The sequence below is a fragment of the Parasteatoda tepidariorum genome, chromosome 3, assembly GCF_043381705.1.
Source record: "Parasteatoda tepidariorum isolate YZ-2023 chromosome 3, CAS_Ptep_4.0, whole genome shotgun sequence".
Lineage (NCBI taxonomy): Eukaryota > Metazoa > Arthropoda > Arachnida > Araneae > Theridiidae > Parasteatoda > Parasteatoda tepidariorum.
Window position 1 is genome coordinate 8,171,988 of NC_092206.1, and position 18,949 is coordinate 8,190,936.

The following is an 18,949-nucleotide window of genomic DNA, read 5'->3' on the forward strand; positions in this document are numbered from 1 at the left end:
GGGAGAAATTTGCTTTCGTGGAGGACTTTTTTAATTGAACTAATCCTCTTTTGCTTTACACGGGGAGGAAAACTACGGAAGAAAAAAACCCATGGTCAGCTTGGGGACGAGAGGACTCTACCAATGACTGAGAATATTTTACTTCAGCACTGTGGCCGGGGCGAGCTGGGTGTGGAATTCATTATGACTATTTTTTAAAATTTTTAATTTAGCTTTTTCTTGTTTTAGCAAATCTATTGCTATACTTTCATTTATTAAGATATTATGCAGGTTTGACAAAACAAATTATTATAATAATTATTATATTTATATTACATAATACTACTATACCTAATACTATAATTATATTACATACGTACTACATGCAATAAGTCGCAAATGTGATCCTTTACTAATTTAATACTTTTAATGTGTGTACACAATTTTATTTTCTTACGAACATTCAACAAAAAATAAACTAGTAATATCATTCGTAATATTTAATAAAACTTCAGAGAAGTGGGAAATTTTTTTCCAACATCAAATTAATTGTTAATGTTGAAATTTTCATGTAGAAGTTTGTGTTCTATAAGTTCTCCTATATTCAAAAAAAAATCTAATTTAAAAATTCGGAAAAAAGTTTTAAAATAATCCAATTGAACTGTTTAGTATACACCCTATTAATTAAAAAAATAAAGTTATAAATTCAGCTATTTCTTTTCGCATTATTATTCCAGTAAAAATATTTTAAGTCTCTAATAAATACTGTAATTTGTATAGAAAGTTTACTCGAAAATACAGGCATTTTTCTATTTAGCCACCGGGGTCGTAGCCAACCTTTTGAAGAAGAGTTCTACCTATAGATAAAATAAAAATTGTTGGCCATTTCCAGCATACTAAATATTTTTTAAAAAAATCGTTATTTATACGGTGATACAGTTTTTTCTTACTTAAAAAGAACATTTTTCCCCATAAGTACGAATAAATATTATTCTAAAAAATAATGTAATATTAAAAACATAAGTATGAACTTAGCTTTCATTGTAAATAAATATTTTTTAAAGTTTACCTCTTAAATTAAACACTTAATTTTTAATTATTATTAGTCAATATCCAATATAATATTTTAAATCTAAATCAGGATTAGCTCTTGAAAAGTCTACCAATGATATCAGCTGATATCAAGCCATATTTCAGTTTCATTATATTTATGACAGAAAACATTTGTTAGAAACATATGTTGACCACAACCTACAACAATGTATGACAATAAAATATGACAGTAAATTTGGAAAATTGTTTTTTTTACACAAATTTCCGAAAATCAACTTAATTTGGGTGGTAGGGTTTATAAGGATTTCGACAAAGTTTCTGAGGGGGAAGTTACTATTTTCTTTATCTATTTGTTTATATTTTTCACGTGGCACTGATTAAACTCCAACGTGGCAGATTGTGGCACGTGTGGCCATTAATGGCTTATCACGGAAAACTAAGCTTTCATAACATTCTATTTTTTATTTTTAACTGTCCTAATTACCAGAAACTTCATTTTAATCACCGATTAGGAAATGTAATTCATTTAAAGTCAGAAATTGAACAGCAAGAATCTTCATAACAGCACGGGGCTGATTTAGAACTTTCGCATGTGCTATTAATAGTAACATTACTTTTCTGTTAGATACAGCTATTTATCGCGGAAGAAATCTATTATTGCAAATTCTGTTTCACCTAAATTAGTAATTTAAAATTTAGAAAAAAGGAAATTCACATAAACTTGGAGTAAACCATAAAGTTTCAAGAGCTAAAATATGGGATTTTTTTTTTCATAATATCAAAAGTTAAATAAATTATCTTAGAATTACTTAAGATTCACGTAGCGGGGGAGTAACCCTGGTAAAATTTGTTTACATTTTGATATTTTGGAGGAATAAAACCAGCATATGAAGCTTCATGGTATACTCTACGTTTATCCAAATTCCTTTTTTTATATTTTAAATTTTGGATTGTCTCTGGGGATAAAACAAAATTTGTCAGGAAATATTTCTCCCTGGACGCAGCTTCCTCCGTTATGTTACCGTTAATAAACGAAATCAAGAGAATGTCACCGGTGAATGTCAATAATCACATAGTCACTTTGGTGATTGTCGGAAATATTTATTATATCCGATTGGATATTAATTTATTCGTTGATATTATTATATTTATTCGATATTTTAATATCTGCTGAGGATAGATTAGGAGAAACATCAGTGTTCGAAGCACCAGTTAAATGCATACTGGGCTGTGGCACTTCATCTTAAAAAAACATTAATGTAAGGCATACCGGGCAAATGTATACCGGGGAGTGGCACTTCAAGTAGACCAATAGTGCGACTTTCAGGAGAACTCCTCCAGACATCAGTCTCGCGTCGTGGTGGATACCATGGTTACGAGGAAAAGTCACTTCGAATAGGGGTGTGGGGTGAATAGTTTGGTCTGGATCTTCAGATAGGTCAGCGTGAGTAAACCAATAAACACTTTCATTCCTCCATTAAACTCCCATTATAAATGTACTCTCGCTTGTTACTATAGCAGCAGACAGCCCCAGACTTTTAGTCTGGAGAAGTTCTTCGCAAAGCCAAACTACAGTATATATTTCAAGAGTTTACCAAAGATTGTGATTGTCAACATTCACCGGTGGAAGTCAAGAACCAACAATTTCGGATATTCTCAGAAAACTTTTAGTATAAACAGTGTTCTGTGTGTCATTCCATCATATTCCAATTGTTGGTGACGGATATCGCTTTTTTCATGCGATAGCCTGTATATATTATAGGATGCTCAAGTTATGTTTCGAGATGTAACGGCGGAGGGCAAGTAATGGAAGATTTGGATGAGTTTTCTATTTTATCTCACGACAGAAATGGAAATAATTTTAATGCTTCTGCTGCCTACTATTCTGAAATGTCCCGAACTCATACTTATGGTGGGTTGTGGGATTTCATGCGTTCCAGACACATTTTAACATATTTTAAATTATTACACAAATTCAATGTATAAAGAACTTTGACAGGATCGCGGACATATCTTAAAAATGGTTGAACTTGAAAACAAAATACTTTTGCCTGGGAAAAATCCGCGATCAGCAACTGGATGGTGAAGATATTTGGTTAACATGCTGTTTAAAACTAATTTAAGTGTCAGGATTGGACAAGGGGTCCAAGAATTAGAATATTTAAAAATAATTCTGCTGTTAGCTTGGTTACCATTAAAGTTTATTTATTGCAAAGGATAATTTTGAAAGGTGACCAAACTGGTCTCCAAAGGAGCTAGTTCTACTATAATGATCGACAAAATTAGTCTTACCAGAAATTTTTTCAATTTTAAATGTATAAAATACTTTTAACATTATTTTCTTCTATCTAGTATTCTATCTATTATTTTCTTCTATCTAGTATTCTATCTATTATTTTCTTCTATCTAGTAGTTCCAGTATTGAGTTGTCAATACATTTTGAAGCTATGCAGCGAATTACAAGCATATAAATCAGACGTCCGTAAAATGTGGAGATATCGACAGTAGTTTTAGGAATTTAAAACTTTTAGTCAGTCACAATGTCTTAAACGGATATATAAAAAAAGAAATTTATATAGTTGATAATACAATATAAGGATGAGAACCGTGATGGTTCAAAGGATAGAGCTCTCGCCTTCCAATGAGGTGAACCGGGTTTGAATCCCAGAAATGGCTGCTCAATGCGAATTCCTCATCCTGCTTAAACCAACCACAGTGCTGACGTAAAAATATCCTCAGTAGTAGACGGATCATAGGTTAGAGTTCCCTTGCCGTTAGGCTAACCGTGGGAGGTTTTATGATTTTTCCCACCATGTAAAGCCAATGTGGGTTAGTTCAATCACAAAGTTCTCCGTGAAGGCAAATGTCTCCCAATACTTGATCCAAGAGTTCCCTTGTCTTCTGGATTGGATTCAAAATTATAAGGATATGGAGTTGAACGTTAGCAATCGTAAACCCATAAAATTGGGTCGGCTGTTTAACGATGGTTATAATATGAAATATGAGGATGAACAAGAGTCATTGTTAAATAATAATTAGAAAAAGACTCTATACTTCCCTAAAGCAAATAATTGTTTGATGCGAACTTTTAAGTAGAGTATAAAGTAACTTTTAGACAGGTTATTTTAAAATTCAAAACTATCGTAATTTTATGCTCATAATAAATGAATAAATATCAAAACATTAAATAAATAAATAAAAAGAAACATAAGACAAAGAGAATGGTTTCAATTTCGAGAATTGGAAAAAAATCATCGAAAATTATGTTAAATATTTTTTTGTGTAAAATAGCGAGCAAAATGTTACCTTTACTATAATTTGTTCGTATTCCATTTCTCAATTAATAGCTAAATTAAGAGTTCGTTTTAAAAATATTTAATGTAAGCTGACTTAGATATGAAATAGTTTATCAGCACAAATTAAACGAAATAAATTTTAATATACATTCTACATTTAAAACAATTTTTTACTATAAGTTATGTAAATTTTTTAGAAAATCCTAACGCCCCCTGACGGCGTTAGTGCCCACGTTGGGAACCTGGTATTTAGAAGATAAAGTTCTAATGAAAGAAACAATTATAACTAATTTTAAAAACAATTAAATCCCCAAAATTTTTATTATATTTACGCTGATTTGATTCCACAGATTTAATTTAATTAAAATAAAATTTAAACCAAATCATTTTGAAATTTTATCCGCCAACTTGTTTGTGAAATTCTTATTTAATTTTGGGTTACTTTGAAAAATAGTTAAATATTTTTCTTCTAAAATAATATTTAGTGTATATATATTTTAATCGTAATTTTATATGTAATTTTCGTAATTTTATTCGTAATTTTCGTAATTTTATTCGTAATATTGCTGCATTATATTAAATAGTTATTTTGCATTATAAAAATTCATTATACAGTTATTTTTTGTTGTTGTAATACGATTCCGTACAATAATTGTAAAACGTTATCTATTCCAACCATTTAAAAAGTGCAACACATTCTTTTTCACTGCTTAATTATTTCTTTATTTTATATAATTAAACAATTGTTGCACAATAAAGTAGCGTCATTTGACACTCATTGCACAAAGTAAAATAGGAAAAAATAATAATAACAGAGAGTAATTTTAAGAAAGGACGATAACTAAATATTGCAGGTAAATACCGTTTTTACGTTTATAAATTTGTTGTTCGTTTATTAATGGTCGTATAATGTTTTTTTGTTCAATATGAATTAATCAAAATTGGCAAGAAAACAGATTGACAATTTTTTGGTGGCTTTGCTCACCAACCCAAGAGGGTGTTTCTCATTCACCATTTTTTTTAAAGTCTATAAAAAAAGATCATTTTGTTTATAAAATATAATTATAATCTTTGAGAGGAAAATTTGTAAATGCGTAACGGTTGGTGAAATTAATGGATGTCTAGATTTAAAAAATAATCAACTGAACTAGAAAAAAAAACTTTTAAACTTAGGAATGCAGAATGTGCGATGCAATACTAAATATTAAATGAGAAGTAATTTTACTTGTTACCCGTACATAACGATAACTTCATATCATATAACAGATCAAATTGGAAACAGAATTTTTTTTCTCTTGAGCATTTTATATTTTTATAAATTTCGTTACACATGTTAAGAATAATGTTTCATATATCATATAATGTTTCACTCTTTTTTTAAATTATATTTATCTATTTGTTTTTGTTTATTTGAAAAAGTCAAGCACGAGCTTATAAAATGAAGATCTCGAGAGAGATAAATTATTTAAATACAATGGATAAATAGACATCATTTAAAACAAAAGGAAAAGGAAAAATAAACACTTAAAGTTGTTGCAAATTTATACAAAAAAAATTTGAAAATTAAGAAAAAATATTTTTATAAAAAGTTCCTTTTGGCGAGGCAAACATAAACGTTGTTGTTGCATTTTTATTTCCTGCAGAGCGGCCCACACTGCATTTTTTTACCACAAATTTAACAGTCAATAATCTTGAACTAATTATCGAATGTTAATTTCTTTTTGTTCCATCGTACATACTGTACATTGTTCTACACACTTTCATAGTTTCTGAATTTAATAGTTTATGCACAGCAAAACAAAAAGTAAAGTAAAGTTGTAAACAAAATGTAACCCGAAACAGCGGCGGCACTTACGATTTTACGAATACATAGAGAAAATGGTCCAGTTTAATAATTATGAAAACTTATTTATTTAACACTTAATAAACAAAAATATTTTGTTGTTTAGTAGTTATAAAAGAGCAAGAAATGCGTTTAGCATAAAATGTTGGGTAATAAAGGTACTATCATACATTTCATTTATAATATATTAAAGATACTTCACTTTTCATTTAAGCCTTTATAATTTCAATCTAATAATCTAAGTCAGAAACGTAATTATAGCAGAGAATAATATTACGAAACTGTGATAAGTAAACATTACATGTTTTCTTTGCCAATGTCAATGCATCCACAATAACGGTAATATGAATTCAGACAATTATATCTTTTAATTTTTCATAAAATTTTCTTATTCTTTAACATGAAGATTAAAGCGTCTTTGATAGTCATATTATCATAGTAATACTATAACGAAAAAGATTGATAAAATCATTTCCGATAGTGATGCAAAGGAAGATGAAACTGAAAGTGTTCAACCCCCCTTATCAGGTGGGGAATGATGGTGCAAGAACAAGCGAAAAAACGAGCACTTACCCCATGTTTTCACTTTCTACTTCCGCGTCTTCTTTTTTAATTCCCCCAAGGACATTCAAAAACTCTCGCTCTCTCTCTTCTTAGGAACAACCACTTCTCTGTCTCGCTCTCAACTCTCAAAACGATGGATGACAAGACAGACCAACGACCTACATTCAAAAAAACACATCTACACACACAACAACCCGATTTTTCATTTTCTGGCCCAGCGGCCACCATCGTGTTTGTTCTTTTTTATTATTCCACAACCACACCTTTTAGAACAAGCTGATCATTTGACCATTAACTGCCGGCACTTGCTGCTTCATTCGCTGCTGCTGATGATGGTGTGTTTGTGGTACATTTTGACTATAATTACTGTCCCCACCTTTATATGCGGAGGCACTTTAAAACGATCCAATTAGAGGCTATAAAAATTGGGTATTAAAATTTTGTGAATGAAAAAAAAAATCTAAATATAATGCACGTCTATAAGGATATGCAAATTAGAGTGTTCGGTGGTCATTTTCGAATGTAAAAATATATTCGAAATGTTTAATTGTGATAAGAACTATAAAATAAAGTGAAATGCATAAATAGCATCGATTTTAATATGCAGAGTTATGAGCAAATAATTATGCAGGTTTTTTCTATAAAAAAAGGCGGCTATAAAGCAACCCGTTTGCATCTATATTTACACAGAAAAATAGGATGATTTTTTTTCTATACAATAAATAATAATCAAAGTAACAGCCTAAATAATAATAAAAAAAACTACTTTGGTTTTGTCAATAAGGATATGAAAATTCTAGTGTTGTATTTATAGGAATAATAATTCTTGGTTGATAACTGAATTATGAAATTAAGAAAACAATCAAACATGCACATGTTTAAATAAAATTGACATATAAGTAGTTTTAAACAAATAATTCAATAATATCATAGTAAATAAAATTGTAGTATTTTCTGCATAATTATAATTATTATAACAGTTTGCATCTATATTTACACAGAAAGACAGGATTTTTTTTCTTTATAATAATAATAATCAAGGTAACACCTTAAATAAAATTTAAAAACTACTTGGATTTGGTCTATAAGTATATGAAAATTCTAGTGTATTCATAAGAATAATACTACTTGGTTGATAACTGAATTTTGAAGTAAAGAAAACACTTAAACTTGCACTTGTTTAAATAAAATATAAGTAGTTTTAAACAAATAATTCAATAATATCATAACTTAAAAAAAATGTAGGATTTTATGTATAATAATAATTATCATAACAGTTTGAAAGGCGAAGCATAAATACAATATTTGTGAATATGTTTATTTTGTTATGATTGTCTGAATATTTACGAAGAATGTTTTACTATGTTTGTTTGAAATTCAAATAATATTCCGCTTTATATTATATACTGCTATTTTTGGGTATTTAACTTAACCTTATAGTTTGTTTCGCTGCGCAAAAACTGTTAGACTTAGGTACTTAAAATTTCGAAGATGTATAGAAAATTATACGTTGAAATAAACTAATTTAACATCCGATAATTAGTTTGAGAATTATTAACTATTAAACATTTTTAAATGAAAAGTAAGAAACCAAAAATAAACAAAACGAAATTTTAAAGATATGCATGTTAGCAAAAACAGCACTTCATCAGGGGACACACTGGAACCTTTCTGTAGTCAGTGATTTAACCAAAAGCACTAGTATGTTAGTAGACAGTGTGTCCCCTGATGAAGTGCTGTTTTTGCTAACATGCATTATATATTTAAAATTTTGATTTGCTTATTTTTGGTCTCTAACTTTTTATATAAATGGTTTACATAGGATAAAATTGGTTTTAGCTTTTTTTAGCGCTTTTCCCTTTTGGCTTGTTATTTTAAAATTTTATCCTAAAATTTTTATCTTGAAATTTATTTAAATCAATTTCATATTTTGATTGGATAACTATAAGACATATAATAAAAAAAAATACCGTGCAGGCTGCTCTGCAAACCGCAGAAAGATAACTATAGCCTTATAATTTGAGATGCTAAAAGACTAATTTTAATACGTGAATTTAACTCGAGTTTTTTTTATTTTCGAAATTTAAATTTGTTCGAAAGTTATTGCAATTTTATTCGGATTTTTTTTTTCGCTTTTCTTTTTGCTTTAACTACTTTTTATCCAAGGCTGAAGAAAAATTTCTCCCTCGAGAGTTTCATTTTATAAGGTCGCGCTTATCTTTATGTCAAAAGTAACAAAAAAATTATAAATAAAATAAAAAATGCGAGAATTATTAGTAGATGTCGCAATCTTGGTAATTGTAGCGACATTTTTAAAAAATATAAAAAGCTAAACGGAGAGATAAACTTTTTCTTATTTTAACTACCGTTATACAATGTAAGGTTAATCATTATACAGTATACTCTCGATCTATCGAAAACCTTGTAATGTCAAAAAAATATTTTTCACCTTAACATTAAATACGTATATCCACCTAATGTTAATTTGAATTCCTATGTCGAAAAGTTTCTTCTCATAACCTTGTTATATCGATTTTTATTCTAAACAGAAAATTAATTTTTTCAGAAAAATCACTGTATCACTGAAAATCAGTTCACTGAAAATCACTGAAAATCAGTTTATTGTACAACAATTCTTTTCTGTTTGACGCATAATTAATTTTTGTCTCACTTTTAAAAATAAAATTATTTTTGTTGTATTTAGAATTATAGGCAACTATCATTGCATATACATTAATCAGTAGTTATTCTTCTCTTTCATGACTCAACTTTTGAGAGAAATATTTCAGAATATAATTTTTTACTTTATAGAACCTACTTATTTCTGAATTTTTTATCTCAAAAATCACTATCTCGAAAAAATTTTAGCGTCCCTTTAAATTTTGAGATATCGAGGGTATACTGTATTGCGTTAACTAGTAAAATTACTTCTTTATTACTTCATATTGTGTGGAAAACATCGAAGAATTAAAAAAAATTTCATTTTTAAAAAAAAGTTAAATACTATTGTTATTAAAAAAAAAAACAAGTTTATAACAAGTTGTAATTTAAGTCAATAATACGGTGTCAGATTCATTCGATTATCATAATTAGGTTTTTGAAATGATAATTTTCTTTAAATATTTCATCTTTAATTTTAGATGTTTCCGTTTTTTCTCCATTTCATTTGCACAAATTAATTAGAAATTCTATTTCACCGCAAGCATCTTTGTCATAAACATAGCGTTAAATCTGTCTATAAAATCTGTCTATAACCAAGTTCAGATTTGCAACGAAAGAAAGTAGAAACATCAAAATAAAAAATTATTAATTTTCTAATGACAAGATTAATTTTAAAAAAAATATTTTATTCTTTTGAAAGCTGTGAGAAACATACTTTTCATCGAAATCAATAATTTTTAAAAGTCGACTCCCCTATGACTTATCTAGGGGTCCGTTGATGACTTAAACAGATAGAAAAATATCAATAAAAGGCTTTATTTAGATAAATAGGGGTAACAATAAGGGTTGGTGTGTGAAGAGAAGTCAACATTGGGGAGTTGTTTTCTCTCGTGCGTTTTCTCTCGTGCGTTATATCTTTTTTATTTGATCATTTACTCATCGAGTTTAATTGTAACTATGAACTCAGAATTTAAAAATATGGTTACGTGTAATGTTTATAGGTTCAAACTTGTGGCCAATATGGACTTAATCAAGTTAATTTTAGAGAGTAAGTTAAATGAATTGCAAAATTTAAAGTACTAAATAGAAAAATGGGACATAAAAAGTTTTACCGAAGCTGCATCCTGGTTGATGTCACAAGCTTCAATCTTTTTGTGATTGCTACAAGCAGAATCTATCGTCATATTAACATCAATCAATTTTCTCACAAACTTAGAGGCTCGAATTTTTACTAGTTCAGCTTTTGAAGCTCGTGCAAGTTTTAATCATTTTCTGATCACCAAAAAATATTATTGCCGAATTTCGAAAACTTTTCGACTCGGACTTCAGCTTGGAGTTCTATATTTTTATAACCCTCGTCCAGCTGACTCGATTTTGCGTTCACGACTGCTAATATTCAACTGCGTAGCCTTGCAATGTTGAACCCAATACAGAAGACGAGGGAACTTCTGAATCAAGCATTGGGAGAAGTTTGCCTCCGTGGAGAAGGAAGATGGAACTAACCAGCATTTGCGTTACCAGGGGAGGAAAATCGCGAAAACCTAACACGGTTAGCTTGACGGCAAGGGGACTCTAACCCATGATCCGTCGACCACTGAGTATATTTTACGTTAGCACTGTGGTTGGTGCGAGCCAAGTACGGAATTCGTATCGACCAGCCATAGTTGGAATTCAAACCCGGTTCACCTCATTGGAAGGGGGACGCTCTATTCCCTGAGCCCTTTATAAATTTTATATTGTTTGTAATTAATAATGAAGCAAATGTTTGTTTAATGGTAGTAAAAATTTTATTCTAAATCTGAGTCCGCCAGACCTCCAAACCTTTTTTCAGTAAATGATCTCGGTCCCGTCAAATCTTAACTATACTTGCGGACTTTTGAAGGTTCTGTGTTGTAATTGAAATGTATTACCTGCGGAATTTTTTTGTGGTAATTGAAGTTGCGTCCTGCGTTTTTTTGCTTTAGATTTAATAAATATAAGTTTTCTGCTTATAGATTCAAAAGAAGAAAAAAAGAAAACGTAGTTCTTTAAAATACTAATTATTTTTTTATCCAATGTTCTAATTTCACTCGATTTACTCCAGACATTTATTTGACGGTGTCTTCCCTGGTGGATGGAGGAGACAGGCGGTTGGAACTTAACTGGAAGGGCAGCAATCCAGAAGCTCTTGTCGCTCTTTACAATGCTCCCCCGCAACAGACAGACCCCCACTAGTAACCATTAAAGGGAATGCTGGAGGATACTTTAGGTAACACTTTATCAACCTTTATTATCAATATTTATTTCAACGTATTTTTGTTTGCTATCTAAACAAGTGACGCATTGTTTTCTACGTATTTTTTTTACGCCGAATCAGGGCTCGAAAAACAGCCCGTCCGCCCGTCCTCGGCGTTCAAAAATTCCCGCGGACAACGAATTTCTCGAATCTGACGTCCGCGCGGACGGCCATTTTCCCGTTAATGTTTGTGATACATTTTCAATTTTTGTAATCTTACAAGAGTCTAGCGCCTCATTTCTAAAATGACCCTCTAATCCAGAAATACAGCAACATACTGCGCATAATGGAATTGATGTTTTCTCTGTCTGGGAGTATTGCAGCGGTTGAAAAGGGCTTTTCAGCAATGAACTTACAAAAAAACTCATTACGTACTGGTCTTAAACAAGAAGCGTTAAACGCAATTATGAACATCTACCTAAATGGAAAACCCCATTCAGATTTCTGTGCAGAAACCTCTGTAAATCATTGGCTAGATTGTGGAACTGGCAAACGTAATATTCGATTCATTTAAAAAATGCAGTACCGGATAAATTGACACTCCAAACCAGATAACTTGACCTTTGTNATAAAAATTAGGAAAATAGTATTTCTTTTATTACTGTATAATATAATCCTAGTAACTACTAATTCATTGTGCAACTTATATAAATGCTTATAATAAATTTAGAAGCTACGGGTTAGTTTCAAAGGAGGACGGGTGCATTGTTGGACAAGCCGTCCTCGGGGACGGGTAAAATTTCTGAGGTTTTTCGAGCCCTGCGCTGAATATAAACTATTAGTTCGTTCATTTCGGTATTGGTCTCATTCAATTTAGCGAAACAGATTACATCGAAAAATATGTTTTGCATGTTACATATGTCCCTAGGTAGCAATGTAAAGAGTACACATTATGTACGTGTCAAAAAGGTAGTTTTTATAGATAAAAACTTTTGTGCATTTTAACTATTTTGCTCTATTGGCTTGTATATAGTTTCATTCGATTCAGCATTAAAAAAATCACATGAAACTATGTATTTTTTGTTTAGATAGCAAGATCAGATGAAAGAAACTTCTGGATCAAGTATTCGAATAAATTTGCTTTCGTAGAAGACTTTTTGATGGAACTAACCCGCATTTGCCTTAAAAGGAGAGAAATTTTATTTAAATTTTGTTACTGTAGACTCAAAAAGCTTTAACCCAGTTTTGGGAGTTTTTTGTGAACATAATTACCATGTTTATCAATCTTAAATTATAGCTTTAAACAAAACAACTTAGAAAAACCGTATGATATCATAAAATAAAACAGAAAGCATCAATCATTGCAAGTTTTTTATTAAAGTAAAGCTATTTTACATGGAGAGAACAAGCATTCTAAAAGTTTTTCATTTGTCAGGAATTAAGTATAAATACATGGTTCTCATCCTAAATACATGGTGGCTTAATAACCCAAACCGCACGGCCTTTAAATTATTTCTATGGCTTATTGAATCCTTGTACTTAGTCCATTTTCTCCGTTATTGGCAAGTTTTTGGTGCATTTAGCTTGCAAGAAGTTCAACACTTTTGCACCAGAATTTTAATGAGTACAAACATTTTTAATTTTTGTCCTGAATTTTGTCGTTCGTCAGTTACCATCCGTCATCCTACACTGTTCCAACCTCGAACCTAAAGACAAATGAAATCAGAATTCGTAAAAATGGGAAATTGAAAAAATAAAAATAAACACTTTAGTATAGTGGATATAATATACAATGCAGTACTGTGTAGAATGTAAAGTACATGATCATTTAAACAATAGTTTTTTGTGACATGATTAAAAACAAGAAACATAAACAACGTATTCAAAAGTATGCTTCATCAGTTAAAAAGGGAAACTGATTGTAATGGCATGCAAAAGTTACTTTTCCGCCGATCCGGAAACAAAATTGGTTAATTCATCAGGTTAGTATACTGAGCGATAGTAGAAGTTTTAATTGTTTTCTGTCTACAACAAGTACTGTTTTTATTCCATCTTTTTTATCGCCAAATAAAATTTATCGTCAATTGAAATTAAATTTCATACACTTTCCGACTAGCTAGAGTGTAGACACTGGAATTGGAGGATTATTATGCTTAATTCCAGTTTGCGTTACAATTGGGAAATAGATGATGAAAATATTATCTATTGCCAAACTAAATTTCCAACGAAAATAATAGATACAAAACTAAATAGAATAAAATAAAAATATGCAATATAATATAATATAAATAAAGAAATTCGAATAAAGTTTTAGGAGTAAATTTTTAGTAAGATATTAAATTCAAGAAATTAAATGTAGAATTCAAAAAGTGAGTTTTATAAAATGCAACCAATGCAGTATAATAAAACGAGCAAATCGCAAGATTTCAATGATTCAAAGTAAATAGGCTTAGAAATATTTACAAAATTTTTAAATATTTGGATTTCTGGTAGAATGATAAAATAAGGCTGATCAAACTCATGTCCAAAAATTAAAATGCAGGCAAAAAAAAAACAAACAGGCATATTTCAGCAAGGCAGAAGATTTTATAAACAAAAATGTTCCGAGTTGTAGTTCCAGATTCTGATCGAAATCCAGCTAGTCCATGAAGTTTGTTTATCTGATTTATTTAAAACAAGAGTTCGTTTTCAGTTGAGAATTTCTATTTTCCTATTTAACTAGTTGCGTATTAAGTTTTGAAATAAATTAATAGTGGAACTCACGTCGTATTGTTTGTTGTGACACTACAACGTATATCAAACATTGTAAACATTATAAAAATTTGAGTATTGAGCATTTAAAGAAATAAATAAGCAATCTGATAATATTTCGAAAAGAGTCAGATATCATACAATATTTATAAGAAAATACTAAGAAGCAATAATTCAGTACGTTCCTGCTTCAGTTTATTTTCTTTAATTATTCATTAAATTTAATGACCTGTTTGCTGATAGTTTAAAATAGTGAGTGTGTGATTTTGTCTGTTTCGTAGCGTCATGTGAGGCATTATGTTACTAAAAATAGAGTGCAGAAAAGTTTGGATGTTGTTTTGATTTAGCGCTTCTAAACAGAGACACATATACATTGCAGAGGGTTAGAAAAACCAAAATAATTAAATGAAGAAAAGTAACTGGATACCCGGTAACATTGGCTGGGTCCGGGTACCCAAACCAGGGTCTTGGGGTTTAAAAACCTAGTCCGGAACTAGGCGAAACTTTTTCGTCTTGCCCGGTACATTTCTAATCTAAGCCTTCATCATAAAATTTGCATAAAAATCATATTTTATTCTTTCTAAAGTACTTTACTTCAGACAGACATTTATCTCTCAAAAAATGTGATTTTAATTTTAAAAAAGTATACAATTTTATAGCATTTTATATAAAAAAATATTACTTTAAAGTCCATAGTCCAATCTCCCTTCCCTTACAAAAATTAAAGATATTTTTCAGGTTTATTTGAGGTTGTTTTGAGGTGCTAAAGTTAGTTTGAGACTCATTAGAAGTTGACTTCAAAAACAACCTCAAAAAATCACCCCCCCCCTACCAAGATATATAATAACGGTATATGAAGTTGTTTTATTCACACTTGAGGTTGTTTTGAGGCTAATAGAAATCTAGTAACTAGCTTAGAAATCTTAATAGAAATCTTAGAGCAACTAGCTTAGCGAGGTTGATTTTGATGAGTACAGGTAATTTTTTCCACACTTGAAGCAAATAAATATATTTGAGGTGTAAATAATTTCACCCAATTTAAACTAAAAGTACTGCTAAACTATATATGAGGTTGATAATATGAGTGTAAATGAGGTTTAAATTAAGGTTCATTTATGAGGTTATTTTTGGTGTAAAATATAACTTCATCTCAGGTTTATTTTTACACACCTGTCAACTACAAAAACACCTTTTTTAAGGGTTGGGCTACGTGCCTGACCATAACTCCCATTGTCTGCTCACCATTTTCCATATCATATGACACAGTCGTCAGCTTTGGAACAACTTTCAACCACGCAACTTTCATCAACCACACAATTTTTTTAAAAATTTTTTTGCTGAACAAACAAAACTAGATTTGTGGGTATTTTCAGGCTTAAAATATAGATTATACCCTATTTGGGAATATCTTAAGGGTTTTGAGGGTTTTAAACTTTTGATATATGTAATGCTTCCAATCACGTGATAAAAATTAGGAAAATATTACTTTTAGTAAACTGTTACCAACATGTGATAATTGTTTTTCCTTTTTTTTTTCGGTTTTGATGGCGCATTCTAAATTTCTCGTAAACATCCCCCATAAAATCAAGTGAAATAACATTCTTGTTTATTGTTATTTAAGTGGGATTGAGGTTACTGATTAAGGTGTTAAAATAAAATGCTTAGCATTCAAAATACATTTTTAAAAAAAACAATACATTTGTCTCTAATTTTTTTGAAATTTAAATATTTTTTTATGCTTTAATGTGTAAAACAATGTTTTCTTGCTAATTTGCAGTGTCACTTTATTAGTAGATTCTTGTGCTAGGGATTTACAGTAATCTAACAAATGATTTGTATTCATTTTCTTTTAAATTTAGTGAATGGACCAAAAAAGTCCCTAGCAGGAGTTATTTAGAAAATAAAAAAAATATAAAGAGGAATTTTTAAAAAAAATGTTAATTTCTCTTTACTTTGTTAATTGATTCCAACTCAATTAGGGGGTAAAAAATCTATTTGTTATATTTTTGTTTAAAAGTAAGTATGTGAAAAAACGAAAAAAGAAAGACTTATAGTAACCCTTGTGATGATATTCAAGAATACTAATTAATTAATTACATGCAGATACATTAAAAATTTATTAAGTAAAGAAAACAAATACTTACAATAAATTTGAATGAACACACTAGTAGGAATTTGAAATTTTGTTTCTCAATCAAAGCCGTCTCTGATTCGTCATCCATTTATATTAATCCTTTATTCTTTATCCATAATTCTTAATCCTTTAACCTTAAATCCTTATCTTAAGCCTTTATTCTTTGTCCTTAACCTTCTATCCTTAATCCATAATCCTCAATCCATAATCCTAAACATATTCTTAGAGGTTTGTCAAATCTATATCCTCAGTCTGCGTCTGAGCATTTTGCGAGAGGTTTGTCCAATAAATATCATCAGTCTGCGTCTGAGCCGGAACAAATGGGAAAACTCATGGTTGAGCCGTGTCTAGAATTTCAGCACATTTTCCGGAATAACACACAGTAATGATAACAATTACTTTAATCGAACTCACAAGTACGTACTTTTGAAAGTTTTTCATCTTTTAACCTTAACCCTTAATCCATAATCCTTAAACCATAAGCCTTTATCCATAATCCGTAATCCGAAAAATTTTCTGAGAGGTTTCTCTACTCTATATCACCAGTCTGCGTCTGAGCATTTACTGAGAGGTTAGTCCAATAAATATTATCAGTCTGCGTCTGAACGGACACAAATGGGAATTCCCATGGATGAACTGTGTCCAGAATTACAGCCCGCTTCCGATAATATTTGGCAAGCTTCTGATAATATTTAACAATTTTCCTCTCATGCAAATCCCCAGCATGATCACTCTTGCATCCAGAGCAAGAGCTCAAAGTGGCGAAATATCGCCTCAATCTCTTAAGCCACTTCATGACTTAAAAATTAATTTCTTTGAAAAATAATTCAAGATAGCGCCCCAAATACAAAGTTTGGAATGACAATAATCACTAGTTTAATGTATCTCTTTAAACAATACTGACACATTGTTGCATTTTAAACAATAGTTGAGTTTTGAGATTTTTCTTTTAACTATCTACAACAAAGCTAATATTTTTATTGTTGTAATAAGGTTTAAAAAAAAATTAGATTAAAATAACATCAAGCGAATCTTATGCAATTTGAAAAGTTGGAGAATTACAATTAGCAGATTAAAATTCAAAAATTTAGAAGAAAATATCTAATACTTTTTTTTTTTCATAACAAAAAATAAATTTAAACATAGGTTTTGAAATGTTTTTATGTCGAACTGTCAGTTTGTTTTATTAACACACTTCTACGATAAAGTATTTTTTTATTATTTATTCATTATTTTATTTGATGTTTTGTTCAAAATACTTGAACAAATTAAAGGCATTTTTCATTTTCACCTGCCCTAATAAATCCCGCTATTTTATTTGTTTACTTTTTATACTTAAAAATGACTAACACCTAAAAAATTAAATTAAAGAAAAAAATTAATTTACTTGTAATCGGTAACTTTGCATCGGCAACTGTTCACCGGCGAAATGGACAAGTACCGAATTTTAAAAATGCAGTTTTACATTAGAATTATAAAGAGAGAGAATAACTGTATTTTTATGGGGGACTATATTAAAACGCACAGTTACGCTAGTTCTCTAAATTTCACATACAAAAAATTATATTTTCTCCATTTAATACATTCTTCCATTTGCTAAAAATCAGAAAAAAGATTAATTTCTCTTTCGATTTTACTTTTACTCTACTCAGTGGCGCGACAGCCCATTGAGGGCCAAGGCCTACTGTGCCCATCTGAGTTTGCCTGAATTTAAGCTCTGGGATGCAGGAGCATATGTTCCGGTCAGGTGGTCAGCCGAAAGCGGAACGATTTTACTTTTCATGAGTTTAAATTGATAATAGTTTATGAGAATTTTCTTTATCTGAATAATGAGAGGTCCCCCAATAAGATTTATTTAAGATGTTTTTGATTATTGAGAGATACATATAGCCAATGGATTTTATGAAGCTTGAGGTATCTTGATTGCGCAACATTCGCGAACACGCACGCAAAATAGATTCCCGGTATTTAAAAAAAAAAAAAAAAAAAATTAAAAAAGTTTTTAAAAAAATCATTTAAAGTCAATTTTTTCAAGCGTTTGTTAAAATAATATTACTAAATAGATAATTTGTTGACGAATTATTTTCTTTAATTGTGGTTAGCTCGATCTTTAATTTGTACGTTAACCAACTATACTATAATTTAATTCGCACTAGAACGACCACAAAATAAAATTCTTACAATCTTAGATGTATTAGTGAGTTGTGGTCTGTTGAATTTTCTTGTCAAATATCTGAGTAGAAACCATCGAGTTGAACTTTTTGGAGAAAAATGGAATAAGTACACCCACTGTATTTCATAAACGAAACTTTGCTTACTATTCGCTTGTATTTAAATGATTTAAAATGCCCTTTGTCCTTAGTTGTAGTTTTATTTACGTCGCATTAGAGCTGCACAATGAGCTATTGGCGACGGTCTGGGAAATATCCCTAAGGATGATCCTAAGACAGGCC

At 30.0% G+C, this 18,949-nt stretch overlaps 1 long non-coding RNA gene across 1 annotated transcript; it reads right to left on the bottom strand.

The window, feature by feature from the left end:
- Positions 1-12,965: 12,965 nt before the first annotated feature.
- Positions 12,966-17,263, bottom strand: LOC139425113 (uncharacterized). The gene is made up of 2 exons (XR_011636340.1): positions 16,507-17,263; positions 12,966-13,317 (listed from the first exon to the last, which is right to left on the bottom strand). It is a non-coding gene; the product is annotated as an uncharacterized lncRNA (long non-coding RNA).
- Between the last annotated feature and the right edge of the window lie 1,686 nt (positions 17,264-18,949).